Source organism: Rhinolophus sinicus, chromosome 2 (assembly GCF_057876585.1).
Source record: "Rhinolophus sinicus isolate RSI-liver-muscle chromosome 2, RSI-T2T, whole genome shotgun sequence".
Lineage (NCBI taxonomy): Eukaryota > Metazoa > Chordata > Mammalia > Chiroptera > Rhinolophidae > Rhinolophus > Rhinolophus sinicus.
The window spans coordinates 119,472,392-119,486,753 of NC_142502.1; the positions used below are offsets into that span (position 1 = coordinate 119,472,392).

Here is a 14,362-nt window from a genome sequence, read left to right on the forward strand (position 1 = left end):
GAGCAGTTTGAGTCACAGCATAAATAAAAACCACGGGGTTAATTAGATTCCCTGATTTTTTTTTTAACTTTCTTTTTTTTTTTTTTTTAAAGATTTTATTGGGAAAGGGGAACAGGACTTTATTGGGGAACAGTGTGTACTTCCAGGCCTTTTTTCCAAGTCAAGTTGTTGTCCTTTCAATCTCAGTTGTGGAGGGTGCTGTTCAGCTTCAAGTTGTTGTTCTTTCAGTCTTAGTTGTGGAGGGCACAGCTCAGCTCCAGGTCCAGTTGCTGTAGCTAGTTGTAGGGGGCACAGCCCCCCATCCCTTGCTGGAGTGGAACCGGCAACCTTGTGATTGAGAGGACGCATTCCAACCAACTGAGCCATCTGGGAGCTCAGGGCAGCTCAGCTCAGGGTCCGGTGTTCAATCTTAGTTGCAGGGGGCGGAGCCCGTGATGCCTTGTGGGAGTTGAACTGGCAACCTTGTGGTTGAGAGCCCACTGGCCCATGTGGGAATCCAACCAGCAGCCTTCGGAGTTAGGAGCACGGAGCTCTAAAGCCTGAGCCACTGGGCAGGCACTAGATTCCCTAATCTTGATTCACCTCTTTCAGTGGGATGAACTGGTTCCAAAAAGATGAGCCGGATAAAGTTTGCCTTGCAGCGCATTACTTGAAATATTTCTGTTTGTCCTGATGAAGCACAGATTTCCAGCGCATGCTTTGTAGGTTTCCTAATATTCTTCCTGCATAAACCCCATGATGTCTCGGTGCCAGGCCTTTGCTCTGCTAGTGCCTCTACTGGGACTACCCTCCCTAGACGCCTCTATCTCCAGGAGGTCCACATCCTAATTGTCACCTTCCAAGGCCCAGTTAAAACAAAATCTCTTAATTTGGAAAGCTTCCTAATGGCTTTCAAGAGACAGGCTCCCTCTCTACTCTGAACTCTGTCCTGTTTTGTTGGCTTTTCCTGTGTGTCACCAACATTTACTGTCTTATGTCGTACTCTTTTGTGTATGTGAAGCTCCTTTCTGCCTGAAATGTAGGTTCCCTGATGGAGAAACCCTGCCATCTGGGTCTCTGGCATCATGGTTTATTACACTCACCATCCTGGGTGTTCAGTAACTATGTTTAGAAGGATTTACTTGGAATTTAGGTGGTAGATGAAAGGACCACAGTAGTAGACCTTATCCGAGCTACTAACTTCTACAGTAGTCCCTCCTTATCAGCAGTTTTGCTTGACAGGGTTTCAATTATCTGTGGTTGACTGAAGTCCAAAAATATTAAATGGAAAATTCCAAAAATAAACAATTTGTGAGTTTTAAATTACATGCCCTTGTCAGTAATGTGAAATGTCAAGCTGTCCTGTTTGGGACTTGAATCATCACTTCGTCCAGCGTCTCCACGCGATAGATACTCCCCGTCTGGTAGTCACTCAGCAGCCAACGCGGTTATCAGATCCACTGTTGTGGTATCAGAGTGCTTGTGTGCAAGTCAGCCTTATTTTACCTAATAATGTCCTCAACGAGCCAGAGCAGTGATGCTGGCATTTGGGTATGCCAGAAAGAAGCCGTAAAGTGCTTCTTTTAAGTGAAAAGGTGGTATGTACAGGAAAAAACATACTATGTATAAGATTCAGTACCAGTCGAGGTTTCAGTCATTCATTGGAACGTGTCCCCATAGACAAGGGGCCCAATGTATCTCAGACTTGCTCCATGTTCAGATGATTTGGTTTCAATTATCCGTGGGCAGAGAACATTAGGCAAAGAAAAGAACCCACTGTGTTTCTAAACAGAAAACAAATTTACAGGGATACACAGGAGATCGTGAGCCCTACTGGAAACCCTCGGGGGCATGAGGTCAGCTGATCCTTAGCTCCCAGGGGGTGACCCCAAATGTGTATCGGGGCCAGGTTCTATTTCTGCTCCCACCTGAATTCTCACTCTACTCAGTCCTGGTCTCCCTTTGGGGGCTTCGCCTACTTTGCTTTAAGGTTCTGAGTTAGGATTGACTCATAGAGAACTTCTTGCATCCACACACATGATTAGATTTCAGTTTATTAAACGCAGAAACTACATTTAAAACTTCTCTGTATCATTCACAGCACTTAGCCCAGAAAATGTTCAAAATTATTTGTTTAATAACCGCCCCAAATGGTAGAATAAGTTGACATAGCAGAACCTTTGTCCAACCTCACACTACTTCACCTCATGTACTCCTGGCACGTCACTTGAGAGTGGGAGGTGGAGAGAGCTCAACTCAGAGCAAACCATGCTGTCCATAATGAAGATGATGCTGCTGTCATAATCATTTCTGGAACATCTTTTACTGGGTGCTTCCTATAAGCCAGGGGCTGCGTTTAAGTGATTTACATGCATTATCTCCTTTAATTCTTATGAAATCCTCTGGGGTAGATGCTAAATGATTGTCCATATACGCCTTTTACGCACAAAGAAGCTGAGGCTTTGGGTGATTTCAGAAATGTGACTTTACAGTTCAGACCTCAAATCAGCAGGAAAAACAGCATTTCTGCTCGTCCTGTGGTCTTTCTCAACTGTAAGATGCGTCGGGCACAGAGTGAAGGCTTTGAAACATGCATTTGCTTACAGATGATCGTTTTTCCCAAAGGAAGGACTAGAATACTGCTAGTTCTTTCTTCTGGGTGGATGTAAGCAGTTTGGATTGACCGGAGTCTTATCTCCATCTCCAGGGAGGAGACAGATTATTCAATAGAGGATTACACTTCAATGGCCATATGCAAATATAAGGAGTCTGCAAAGTTCCCCCAAGGATCTATCTCCAAGAGTTATGCTTTTCTTAAAAAAGCCACAATATTAGGCTTTATTCCACATTCATCTTCACTTTTCTGCTTCTTCTGAAGAAAGCTCTATGACAAATATCAGCGATAAAATTAATCAAAATCATTTTTATCTTAAACCAACTTGCTTATATTTAAAGTCCTCCAAGTGGGTGGGTTAAAAATAACTTCCTGTTCTCTCCCCTTTAAGGTGATTGGCATCTCTTTTTCCATTCAAAACGAGAGAAAATACCAAAGCTCAGCAGTGATCTTACTTCTAGAGGCTTCTTGGAACTCCACACACACATACCCTTGACAGATACAACTGGGATTAATGAGCCATGACCAGAAGTTTGATTTTTCTGTCAAGTGCTCCCATCCGTTTTTAATAAACAGAAGAACAACATAAACTCCATTGCCTTCTCTCCTCAGCTTAAACCAAGCCAGTTGCTCCCGGTACCATGAGTGTTGAGCTGAGTTATGGTTCTGAACGACTGACAAATGCTTTTATGAGCCCCTTTGGTAAGCTACTCTAGTGACTGACTCTGCTCCCCCCAGTGCCATTTTTTTTTTTTTTTTTTTTGCCTGTTCAATATGGGCCACTCAGTGCTTTGCCAGGGGAAACCATCAAGTGTAATACCACATTTACAACTAAATGGCTTCAATTTATTGTCATTGGTGCAAAAATGCAAAACACCCACTGTTTTCCCTTTAAGCCACGCTGTGTGATCTTTTGCAGAAGTCTGTCTCCTGCGAGAATCCAACAGTGAGCCAAGGTACAGGGGACCTACAACAGCAGATGGTAAGAACAGGTATGATCGCAGAGTGACGCCTGACATCATGGCACTCATCCTCAGTTTTGATGAAACTGTCTTTTGTTTCCATGTCCATTCTTACCAAAAATACTCCTTGCCAGAACTTGTTTTGTTCACATTCACTGAGATATTGCATGGCTCAAGAAAGGAGATATTCATACTATAAAAATGATTAGGTATAAGAGTTGTTTTATTTTGTTTTTCCCCCCTTTGGTTTTGCAAAACACACTAGGATTTCTGTGGGGCATTTACTTCTTTATTTCCTGAGATAGTTTCTGAGAAAGTCTGGCTGCCTTAGACCCAACTGACCACAGGATGTCACCAGTGTTCCATGAGAATTCCACTGAAAGGGCATTTACCTGGTAATGCAAAACTTGTTCCTTAAAGAACAAAGGTCGAAGCACATCTGTATGGTCACACCCACAGTTTCAAATAAAATCTGGGATGCAGGGGCCGCATCAGCTTCATCATGTAAAATCAGAGCAGATCTGAAATGAGGCTGTCCTTGAAGAAGAGGTACCACATACAAGTAAAGCCACTAAACTTAACAGCCCAGAGCTGTTATTTAATTGCCCCTGAAGAGGAGTCACCCTGAGGTGAAGTTAATAACCAATACCAGATCTGATTTTTTTTCACTTTAATTTTCTTTGAAAGTTTCATGCTCAAGCAATGTGGAGCCCAGCATCTAACAGAATCGTATACTGCTCGCATACCTCCCTTGGACTTGGATATTCAGTAAATCTCCAAATAAGGCTCTAAAAAAGCCCAGAAGAAAAAAAAAAAATTGAAAGGGATAGGAATAGACATTTAAACTTATTAAGGGAAGATATTTAAAAATAGACATCAATTAAATAATGAGCCCAGTTCTGTCCTGCACTGAGGCAGGGGTGACACAGTCATGGCGCAAAACGGCAGTGATGGATAAGGTGTTTAAGGGGCCGCGCCCAGAGGAGAGCTCAGTGGGAAGCCGAGGGTCCATCAGGCACTGAAAATGATGGAGACCAAGAGTGAGAACGCATTTGTGAAACATTTCTTCTGTCTCTTCATGAGTCGATAAGTCACAAAATTCTCTATGAAAGACATATAGGTGACTGGGAAGGCTAGGTCGAGCCAGCCAAAGACCAAGGTAGTTTATCTGCTTCCTTTCTGGTCGGGATACACCCAGTTCAAGAGAATTCCTGTTGGTTTATGTTATCGAAGCTTTGTGAGTTAACGAGTATATTATTGCCTGTATCAGCGCTACTGGTGTTATCATAGTCTTCACCTTTGCTTGATTGTAATGTGTCTAAAGACTGGGGGTCTATTCTTTACAAGGAAACAGAGAGCCCATATGGTTTTCAGGATGGTGTATCAAGTGTTAGGGTGGAGCCTGTTTTCCCATTCTTTCATTTATATATCCGTGTGTACAAATCTGAACTTCTATTTTTAAAAACAGAATGTAAACAATGCTTTTATTGGTATGGAGGCTGTTTTGTGCTGAATTGCGCTCCCCTCCAAATGCATACATTGAATTTCTAACCCTTGGTATCTTGGAATGGGACTGTATTTGGAGATAGGGTCTTTAAAGAGGTAATTAAGTTAAAATGAGGTCAAATGGGTAGGCCCTAACCCAATATGACTGGAGGCCTTTTAAGAAGAGATCAGGACACAGACACACAGAGGGATGATCATACAAAGATACTGGGGGTCATACGAAGATGGCTGGCTATAGAAGTCAGCCATCAATAAGCTAAGGACAGTGGCCTCAGGAGAAACAGACCCTGCTAACAGCTTGATCTCAGACTTCCAGCCTCCAGATTTGTGAGGAAGTAAACTCCTATTGTTTAAGCCACCCAGTCTGTGGTAGTTTGTTGTAACAGCCCTAGCAAACTAATATAGATTCTAAACTCTCCCAGCTTGGTAACACAAGTACTAATCACAGGCTCTTGGGGTTGCATGCTTACATGCCATGCCGCTTCCATCTTAGGAATAATGGCTGTCACCAACTGAGAACTTGATAGGAGATTTATAAATCAGCGTCTGCAATCATCAAGACAACTGTCTGAGGTTGTTATCCACACTTTCCAGAAGAGAAAACCAAGGTGACGAATCCTGCCCTGTCAGACTCCAGGGCCCACCCTCAGCTGCGATGCAAAGTGGGCCGTCACACAAACCATAGGATGGGAGGATCACCAAAAGGGTGCTAGGTAGAAAAGATGTGGTGGCTTTTGTTTTGTAGTCCTCTCTTTTATCCACAAATTTCTGACAAAGTGTTTTAAACCTGTGTGGGTAAGTTTTGAATAGAATACACCTGCCCTGAGGTGTATACCCAGAGTCAAGCTGGATGGATGTCCACTCTTTTAATCATGGAATCCCCTTTTTCTCTCCTTTAGGGCACATTCATATCCATGGGTGGAACCTTCCAAATTACCTACCACCACCAATTCCTCGTGGATTGCATGAAAAAGGCCAGGCTGGACAAGATTTAATGGGTCAAAGTCAACATTTGGCGAGTGAGGTCAGTGATTGGAACACTGGCCTGGATGTTGGTGAATGATTCACGTGAAATCAGAATTGTGGGGCTGGATGGGCCTTATAAATCCTCGGGTCTGTTTATTTCCTGGCTCTATTTCCTGGCTCTATTACAGTACTTATCTCAGTCTGGACCAATTCAGTGTGGGCTGTGGGTGTGGATATGACTACTCGCCCCAATAAACGGGGTTCCCCACAGTGCCGTCAGGGCTACTCTACACAGCAAATACTTGTGCCCCCGAGAAGTGAAGCGTGGTGTCATCCTCCTCAAGTGGTGGTGGAAACTGACACCCAGGGCTTTCTACTTGAGTTTGTAGCTTGCCTGGGTTTGCACAATTAGTGGCTACACCAACCTAGAGGCTGGCTTGGGTCATAGTCTAGTGTTCTTTCCACTATAACACTCTGCCTCATACAAGCATCTCAATATATTATTAAAAAAAAAAAAGACAGGCTGATAGATAATTATGCTCACAACAAAGGATGCTGCTACTCTAAGAATGGATGCACTGTGGTGGCTCCTTTAAATAGGAAGCCAGCCCCTCCCCCCGCCCCCTGTATATTGGAAATATGATTGGCTTTTCCAGAATTTCAATTTACAACTCCTTAAAACTCACCTATTTTGTAAAGTGAAAGGGAGCACACAAGGATTCAGAACACTGCAAGTTGGCTAAACAGTCACACCCCAGAGAGTCGGCTCAGGGTGGTGTTGCAGGCACGCAAGGAAGAGCTGGACTTCACTGCTCTCAAATTTGAGGGAGCTGTGTGTGCAGCAAGCATGGTCCTCAGCACCCCACATGCGTTATACCTCATCACAGCCTGGTGACGTAAGAATGGTGATTATCCCCATTGCACAGGTGATTATCCCCAACACACTGAGGCCTGGCAAGGTCAAGTATTATAACTTGCTTGAGGTCAAGTCCCTCCGTGATCCAACCCTCTATAAGCTTCACAAGAAAACAGCGACATTAGCTTGAATCTGATCTTGACATTAATAATAATAATAATAATAATAATAATAATTATAATAATAATAATAAACAGCAGCTAGACATTCACTGACTCACAAATAAAGAAAATGTATTGATCTTTGAAATTCTTTAATAACTGGAAGCTAGTTTCAAACTTGAGTTTGGTACAGTTTTGAGGGGTCAGTCAACAGAAACAAAAGGCTTATTTTTAAGTCAGCTGCTGCATTTTCTAGGCAACGCCATCAGTCTGATGTTGGAGGAAACAGATAGGAAGGAGGTGTAATTTCAACATTTTACAACTAACTTACGTATAAAGTAAAATACAAAGAAATCCATACATAATTGGAGAGTATTAAAAACACCCCGTTTTAGGGATTAGGAAAAACATTCAGATCATTATTTGTTCAACTCAACCATTTAATCACATAAATGTCTTTTTCAAAATACCCTACTACAGTCTCAGAGGATATGTGTGAGTGTTCCAAGCCATGTCTTCTTTATAATAATAATAAGCAAAAAGTAAATACAATTTAGTGTTTAAATAAGCTTTCCTCTTTTCTTGGGCCACCCGGGCCTTCATTTTGCTTAATTAATGTGTTCATTGCTGGTGCTTACCACCTGTCTGCGATGCTTTGGGACACTTCAGTTTCCTGGTGTACAAAAGAAAGGCTCGTGTGGTTTGATCCTGGATTGTGTGGCTGGAGGTGGGTCTGCATGCAGTCATTCTGGAAACATTCTTCCTCCTACCTGTGTGTGATGAGAGACTTGATGAGCTGTTAGTGGCTTCTGCTGGTTGTACGTGTCCACAGTGTATTGCGTTCTGTGCTGGATTCCCCAGCTTCCAGAAAGCAAGTGATTTATAAAAAATCACAAAGCACAATGCAAGGCACCCCGCTGGATGGCTGGCTCCTTTCCACAGTGGCCTGCTGCTGTGTTGAGCATTAACTTATAAAACTGAATATTGAAGTCCAGTAACTTGCTTGGTTTTCTATGTTGTTCTTAATACACAGGACAGCTACCGCTCAATAAGTCCTGCCGCTCTTCCTTCAGCTCTGTGTGTGTGTGTGTGTGTGTGTGTGTGTGTGTGTGTGTGTGTCCACATCTCCCTCCATGGTGCCCTCCCAATCAGTGCATTCCTGACCATCCCCTGGTAGGAGAATCGTGGGGCTGGGGTGCGGTGGAGGATGAGGGGGGCTCAGGCAGGGAGGACTGCCTACCTTTGATGCCTTTTCCAGGGCAATGCTCTGACTAATGAGCAGAGGCCACTAATGAAGAGCAAGGCTGGGTCTCTCCTTTTCCAGAGACTGAGCCCATTACCCTCTTGGTCCCCACTAGCCTGCGGGCACCCAGCCTGCTTCCCGAATGGATGACTTCTGGCTCACTGTGCCGCTCCCAGTCCTCATGCCAGTGGCCGTGAATAACCTTGCTTTTGTGTGTATTTATTTTATTTTGAATTTCTCCACCCTGGTTCTTTCCACCTCCAAAGCCCACCCCCTGCTCACCGGCCCCATGTGGTGATGTTTCTTGAAATGTTAGATTCTGTCTTCCTGTGTCCCCTGTTCAGTTCTGGAAGCGTTTTGTTTCTGTACGGCTTTGTGAAGCTGGTGCTGAGTCCAGATCCTTGGGGCTTTAAAGTTGAATTAATTATTAAACAGGAAGGGAGCAGAACTTTCAGCAGGCGCCAAGTAACTATACTTAAACTGCAACCTGGCACTGTTTTTTCCCACCCTTGTGCTGTGGTTAGCTGAAGGCGACTGGAGATTTTTATTCTAGTTTTAATCAAGCATTTCTGTAAGTTTTCAGGCGGTTAAGATTTGGCAGCGAAGGGCTGGGCAGTCAGTCTTCATCACCTCCTGACCATTTGGGCAAAAAAAAAATTTTTTTTAAAAATCAGAAGTACTTACCCAGCTCATAAATCAGTCTGAAAGTGCCCACTCCCAAGTGTCACCTTTCCTGAGAACAGGGTGGGCTTTTCTCTCAAATATATGTACATACGTGTGTATACGTAATCTATTTATATCAATTAGTTCCCGTTTGTCGAGAATGGTGCTTTTCAAATAAAATCATAAGAATATTGTCTCTGTTGCCTTGTGATTGTTACAGTGTTGCTTTAATGTAGGGGCTCAGTTGATGTATCAACCCGCCACAGATTTTTCTTAGTTTCCTGAGTCTAGCCAGTGCTACTTTTTCAGAAATTCACAACTCAATGGACGCGCTTGGCCCCGACGCTGGGTCTGGGCGCCCTCTCAGAGCTGCGTGAGTGAGACAGTGGCAGTGTTTTCTAGAGAAACCCAAGCCCATATCAAAGGTATCAAAGTAATAGCCTGAAAGGGCCAGCTGCCCCCATGCCGGGCTCCCCATTTGATTTCCACGGGGCTTCTGGCATGTGGTGGCAGGCCTTTCCCAGTCTCAGCTGACTGGCTTTCCACAGGAAGCTTGAGAGGAAGTGTGCTCAGCTCCATTAAGTCTCACCCTGTGGCTGAACAGCAGTGCAGGCTGTCGGGGTAGGAGGGAGGGTGATGGATCTGGGTGCAGCTGGGTGGGTAGGCAGGAGCGTGAAGCATCTTCCAGAGGAAGGAGAACAAAGATTTGGTTAAAAATTTAGATTCATGAATATAAATTTGAAACAGAGAAAAAAAAAAAAAAAAGAACACACAAAAAAACCCACAGTAAGCCCAACACACACAACCTTCCTGCAGTCCTCCCAATTGGCTTGTGATGAAGTGTGTACATGAGGACACTCAGAACTGAACACGGCAGCCACCTCGCCCCTTGCAATGTGTTCAGAAACTTTTTCACCGCATATATCCTTTAATATTCTTAGGACTTTGTAAGAGGAAGGGGTGTTCTGTGAATCTTGCTCTTCAAATTGTATTTTTAAATGCTTATATCCTCTTTAGATATAAAACAAATTATACTCGAGCTCACAATTCTGATTTTTAAAAATATATAAAAATTTTACCTCGGGTGTATTATCTACATCTTGACTGTTTGATTTCATTCAGCCAATACATTTAATTACAATAAGCAAAAATGTGAGATCCACCGGCTTATTTTAAAGGATTAGTTAGAAGAAGACAGATAAATTTACATTTCTAAGAATTTAACTAAACTCAAAGTTTCAACAAGCTCTCCTATATTTTCCCTAAATCATCAAATTTCTCAGTGGCTTACCTTTTCTTACTATATCACCCTCTGACCTCCGTGCTCAGGTTCTTGTGGGGCTCCCATTCTCGGGGTGTCATGCTTGGTCATATTTAAGATGCAATAAGGCCACACTGTAATCATTATGCTTCTAACTACAGCAAATAACTTAAAACCCAGATTAAAATGACAATTCCTCATCACCACTATTTGGAAAACATATTTATTAAATGGACAAGTTGTGTACCATTTCTATCTGTTCTTCATGTTGTATTTTCTTTCCAGAAAATATATTATGAGCTGGTTTGAAAATTAAGCGGTAAGATTTCTGGGTTTTGGTTAAGACAAGAATCCTAGTCTTTTCTCTTTGAAAATGGAGTGATACTCTTATCCCTCAGCCATAGAGAGTTTGTAATGCAAACTTTTAAAAAATACTTTATTTAAAAATAAGCTCCCAGGACTGGCCTAATTCTTCTATGTTTAGATATTAGAGCACACTTGAAAAGTCCTTTCACTGAGTTGGAAAGTACAACTAGCCATCATTAATTATAGCATGTAAACAAAAAACAAATCAATAAAAAGAATACAGAGCCTATCAGATACACATGCATTGTTTTGTCAACACCTTTTCCCCCCTCTAGATTTAAGGATAAGTCTAAAAATATTGTGTATACCAACGTATAGTTTCCCGCAGACTTTCTCCCTTTAGCCACCAAAAGGAAAGTTAGGAAATGTGTGTTTCTGTCTGATTTGTGTCAAATATGAGGAATATTTACTTAATAAGTGGTCACCTGAGCAGTTAATAGTCACCTTTCCATCCTTGGGATTCCGAACTGCCAGCACCAGGCAGTGCGGGCTTGTCTGCTGTGTGACAGGCTCCCGTTCCAGCCAGCCTGCAAAGTCATCGGCCCATACAGCTCTGCAGGTGTATGGGCTGCAGCTCAAGCAAGACCGTCCTTGCCTCCCCAGAGGTCTCTGAGCGCTTGTGCAGCCCAGATGGTTCCAATTTGAGGCCTACACTCAGTGCTGGCGCTGTATTGAGTTTCTTCCCTGAAACCAACAAAACCTGCTTCAGCATTTTGCTTGGATTAAAATATTTGTCCCCTTTTTTCACAGGGCAGAAAGGAGGACTCCTGAAGCCTCCGAAGGAAGGAAATCATTATAGGGCCCTACAGAAGTAGGTCATGTGCTACAGCTGCTCATAGTTTAAGAGGAAGAAACATGGGACCTCAAACCTGGAGCACAACTCTTTCAAAATGCTTGTGAGCAGCCCAAGAAAAACATCCTCCCGAGGCTTATCTAATAACCATGATCTATAATCGTCTCAATGTGTGCTCACGTTTCCTTCGCCGTTTGCACCTACTTCCCAGGGCTAACGAGATGCTGAAACAGAACACAGAAAAATTTAATGAAGGGGATTTAATAGTTTGTGTTAAAGCTAATATGGTCCATTAGGAGCTGTCATTTTTATAAACAATGAAGATATGTTACCCTCTCCTTTGGTGTAAAGTCATTCCATGCAGGACCTGTAAACATTCAGTAATGATCTGTAGAACATGCATGGAAGACAATTAAGGCACCACTTGAAAAGTCTGTTTTCCTCACATATTTGGCTTCTTTGCTAAATAAATTCGTAAAGATCATACATGTGTAAGCATATGCTTACGTTATAAAAAATAACGTGTGTGCATTTCATTTAAAAAATCAAAGAACAGACATCGTATAAGTGTTTTTGGTTTTTATAAGCTTGGGGAATATCAGAAGTGATTAGTTAAATTAGGAACATAATTCCTGGTCTTTAGTTCATACTATAATAATAATAGAAAAACCACTATTTTGTGGTAGTTTGCAGAACATAAAATTAATAGTTCACAGTGCCATTAAAGGCACAACCTTTAAAAAGTGTAAACAGAAAAGTTTCTATAAAATCTCTTTATTACAAAAATAGTATGTACTTCTGTGATTTGGATATTTTTTGGAATTTATTTTTGAATGGCACCAGGCACCAGGCAGAGACAAAGCTTGAGGAGCTGCATACTTTTTGCGACAAACTGAATGTACTTGAGAAAATAAAATATACTTGACTCGTTCTGACTTTGTAAATAGAATTTGCTCCCTTGCTCTCCCCTTAAAGACAAATGACTTCTTTTTAAAAATTTTAGGTTTGGCAGAATTTGATGAAAAATTCTTACGACTCCCTAACATTTCCTTCTGCGCAGAGGGAAAGGAGTGGGGGGAGATCAGATTAAAATTATTCTAGTTAGACTTGAAAGCTTCAGTGAGAGTTTTGAGAAGTAGCCTCAGGCAGAACTTGCTATCAATGAAGGCGAGGAACAAAAAACATTTAAAAGCAGATTACAAACCCCTCCTAACAAAGCAAAATCAAATCACTGATCGATAAGTGCAGCTGGGTTTAAATTGTTTCCTTAAAAAGGCTTTAAAAACTTTTTTGAACGATAGGCTGGAAGCTGAACCTTTTATGCTTTGGAGCAATCTCCTTCTGGAAGAGTCTTCCCCATCTCTTCCAGGGAGGCCTCTCTTGGGAGGAATCTGTGTTGCTCTCTTCTTACTTAACAAGGGCTCCGTGGCTGGAAAAGGCTGGCATCGTGATTTCCTAGAAAGCTAAAGATCTTCTTTGATGTATGTCAAGCGCTCTGAGGTATTTTAGGTACTAGTCCCAACAGCAGAGCTGGGTTCCCGCTGGTCATCTGTGAGCTCTTTGTGAAATGCCCGATCTGGGGTGACTGTTACTGCTCTAAAATCAACTCGGAACCTAAAGAAAAAGTTTCAACAAAGAAAGACCCCCAGATACTAGGTCAATTAAGCCACAAAAAAGTGTGCTGGGTAGATTGTGGCTTGCTATCTAGATCAAGGCCATGTGGAAGGCATTGAGGCATACCTCCCAGCATTGTGCTTAACTCAGATGCCCAACTCCTTAGCAACTGAATTCAAACAGGGTTTTAAAAAGCATGGGGAAAAAATAGCTATGAAGGATGTCAGAGGGGTAGTAGACTTGGGGGGGGGGTTATCACTTTGTGAGGGGTGTAAATGTCGAATCATTAGGTTGTTTTGCACACCTGAAACTAAATGGCACAGAGACAAGCAAAAAGGGTTCTTGTACCTTTTTTTAAATGATTTCATTATCACCAGACAAGAATTGAAGGATCGTCCAGACGCTATTGGAAATATAGAAAAATAAGGTTAATTAAAAAAATAATAATAACAACACCAATGGTTCCCTGCCCCTATAAACAGCCAATGCGATCTTTGAAGTTAGGCCTACTTGCAAATCAGTTTATAAAAAAGGAAGGTTGAGATTAGGTAGAAAACTTTGATCTTGGCCTGGTTCTCTGCTTCTCTCTGTGATGTGGGGTGGGTCATCATTTTATTATAGCAGCAGAATCAGTGGAACAAGAAGGTAATGTTAGGCTCTGCTCATACCAGCCTTGCCTGGCTGAGCAGGGGGTGGACAGCTACCTGGCCAGTGCCCCTCAGACAGCCCATGTCACAGCACTTGGGTCACAGCTCAAGAGCCAGCGCTTGGGTCACATAACTACTCCTTTCCTTCTCCTGGGCTCCCCCTCCCCCATAACATTCACCTTGAAGAAACTCATCCTGCACTATTGCAAAGTACTCTGGACACTGTCATCGGAAGAAAGCTGTCCCTTTTTTGAGGGCCTCTCTGTTGCTCATGTGGAAGTGATTTTTTTGCCTAGAAAGTGGATTTATCATCTCCTTATGGATGTGTGTGTGTGTGTCATCTTTCTAAGAAGATGGTAAGCTTCCTGAAGGTAAAGACTATAAACTCTATCTTTCTGCTGGGAGCCATGATGTCCCAGTAGCTCAGTAAAAATAGGTCTATTACTAGATGGCTGATGATGGAGCTGAAAATAGACGACCCTAAGCACGCCCAAGAATGGCATATGAAGGTTAAAATCTTATCCAAGGACTTGAATCCTGTTCAGTGATAAGGCTTTTGCAAGCATCACTGAAAGCAGCCTCAACTGATACAATGATAGGAGCAAAAAAGCTTTTTCAGAAAAGACAATGCCCTTTTCGCAGTTCTCCACACAACTTCCTCCAGAAATTCATGGAGAGTGAGCACTTTGAGTCTCCATCCCCTGATTCCAGGAAAGGCTGGTTGCCACGCT

The 14,362-nt window shown here is 42.5% G+C and overlaps 1 long non-coding RNA gene across 7 annotated transcripts; it reads right to left on the minus strand.

Moving 5' to 3' along the window:
• Nucleotides 1–2,015: 2,015 nt before the first annotated feature.
• On the minus strand, nt 2,016–11,378 carry LOC109458223 (uncharacterized). Of its 7 annotated transcripts, XR_016020407.1 has the most exons (8): nt 11,022–11,378; nt 10,242–10,313; nt 9,540–9,631; nt 8,570–8,920; nt 7,683–7,814; nt 6,714–6,915; nt 3,948–4,050; nt 2,016–2,863 (listed from the first exon to the last, which is right to left on the minus strand). It is a non-coding gene; the product is annotated as an uncharacterized LOC109458223 (long non-coding RNA). The 7 variants fall into 7 exon arrangements; XR_016020408.1 differs by lacking the exon at nt 10,242–10,313 and having other exon boundaries at nt 11,003–11,377; XR_012496450.2 differs by lacking the exon at nt 10,242–10,313 and having other exon boundaries at nt 11,022–11,376.
• Nucleotides 11,379–14,362: the final 2,984 nt, after the last annotated feature.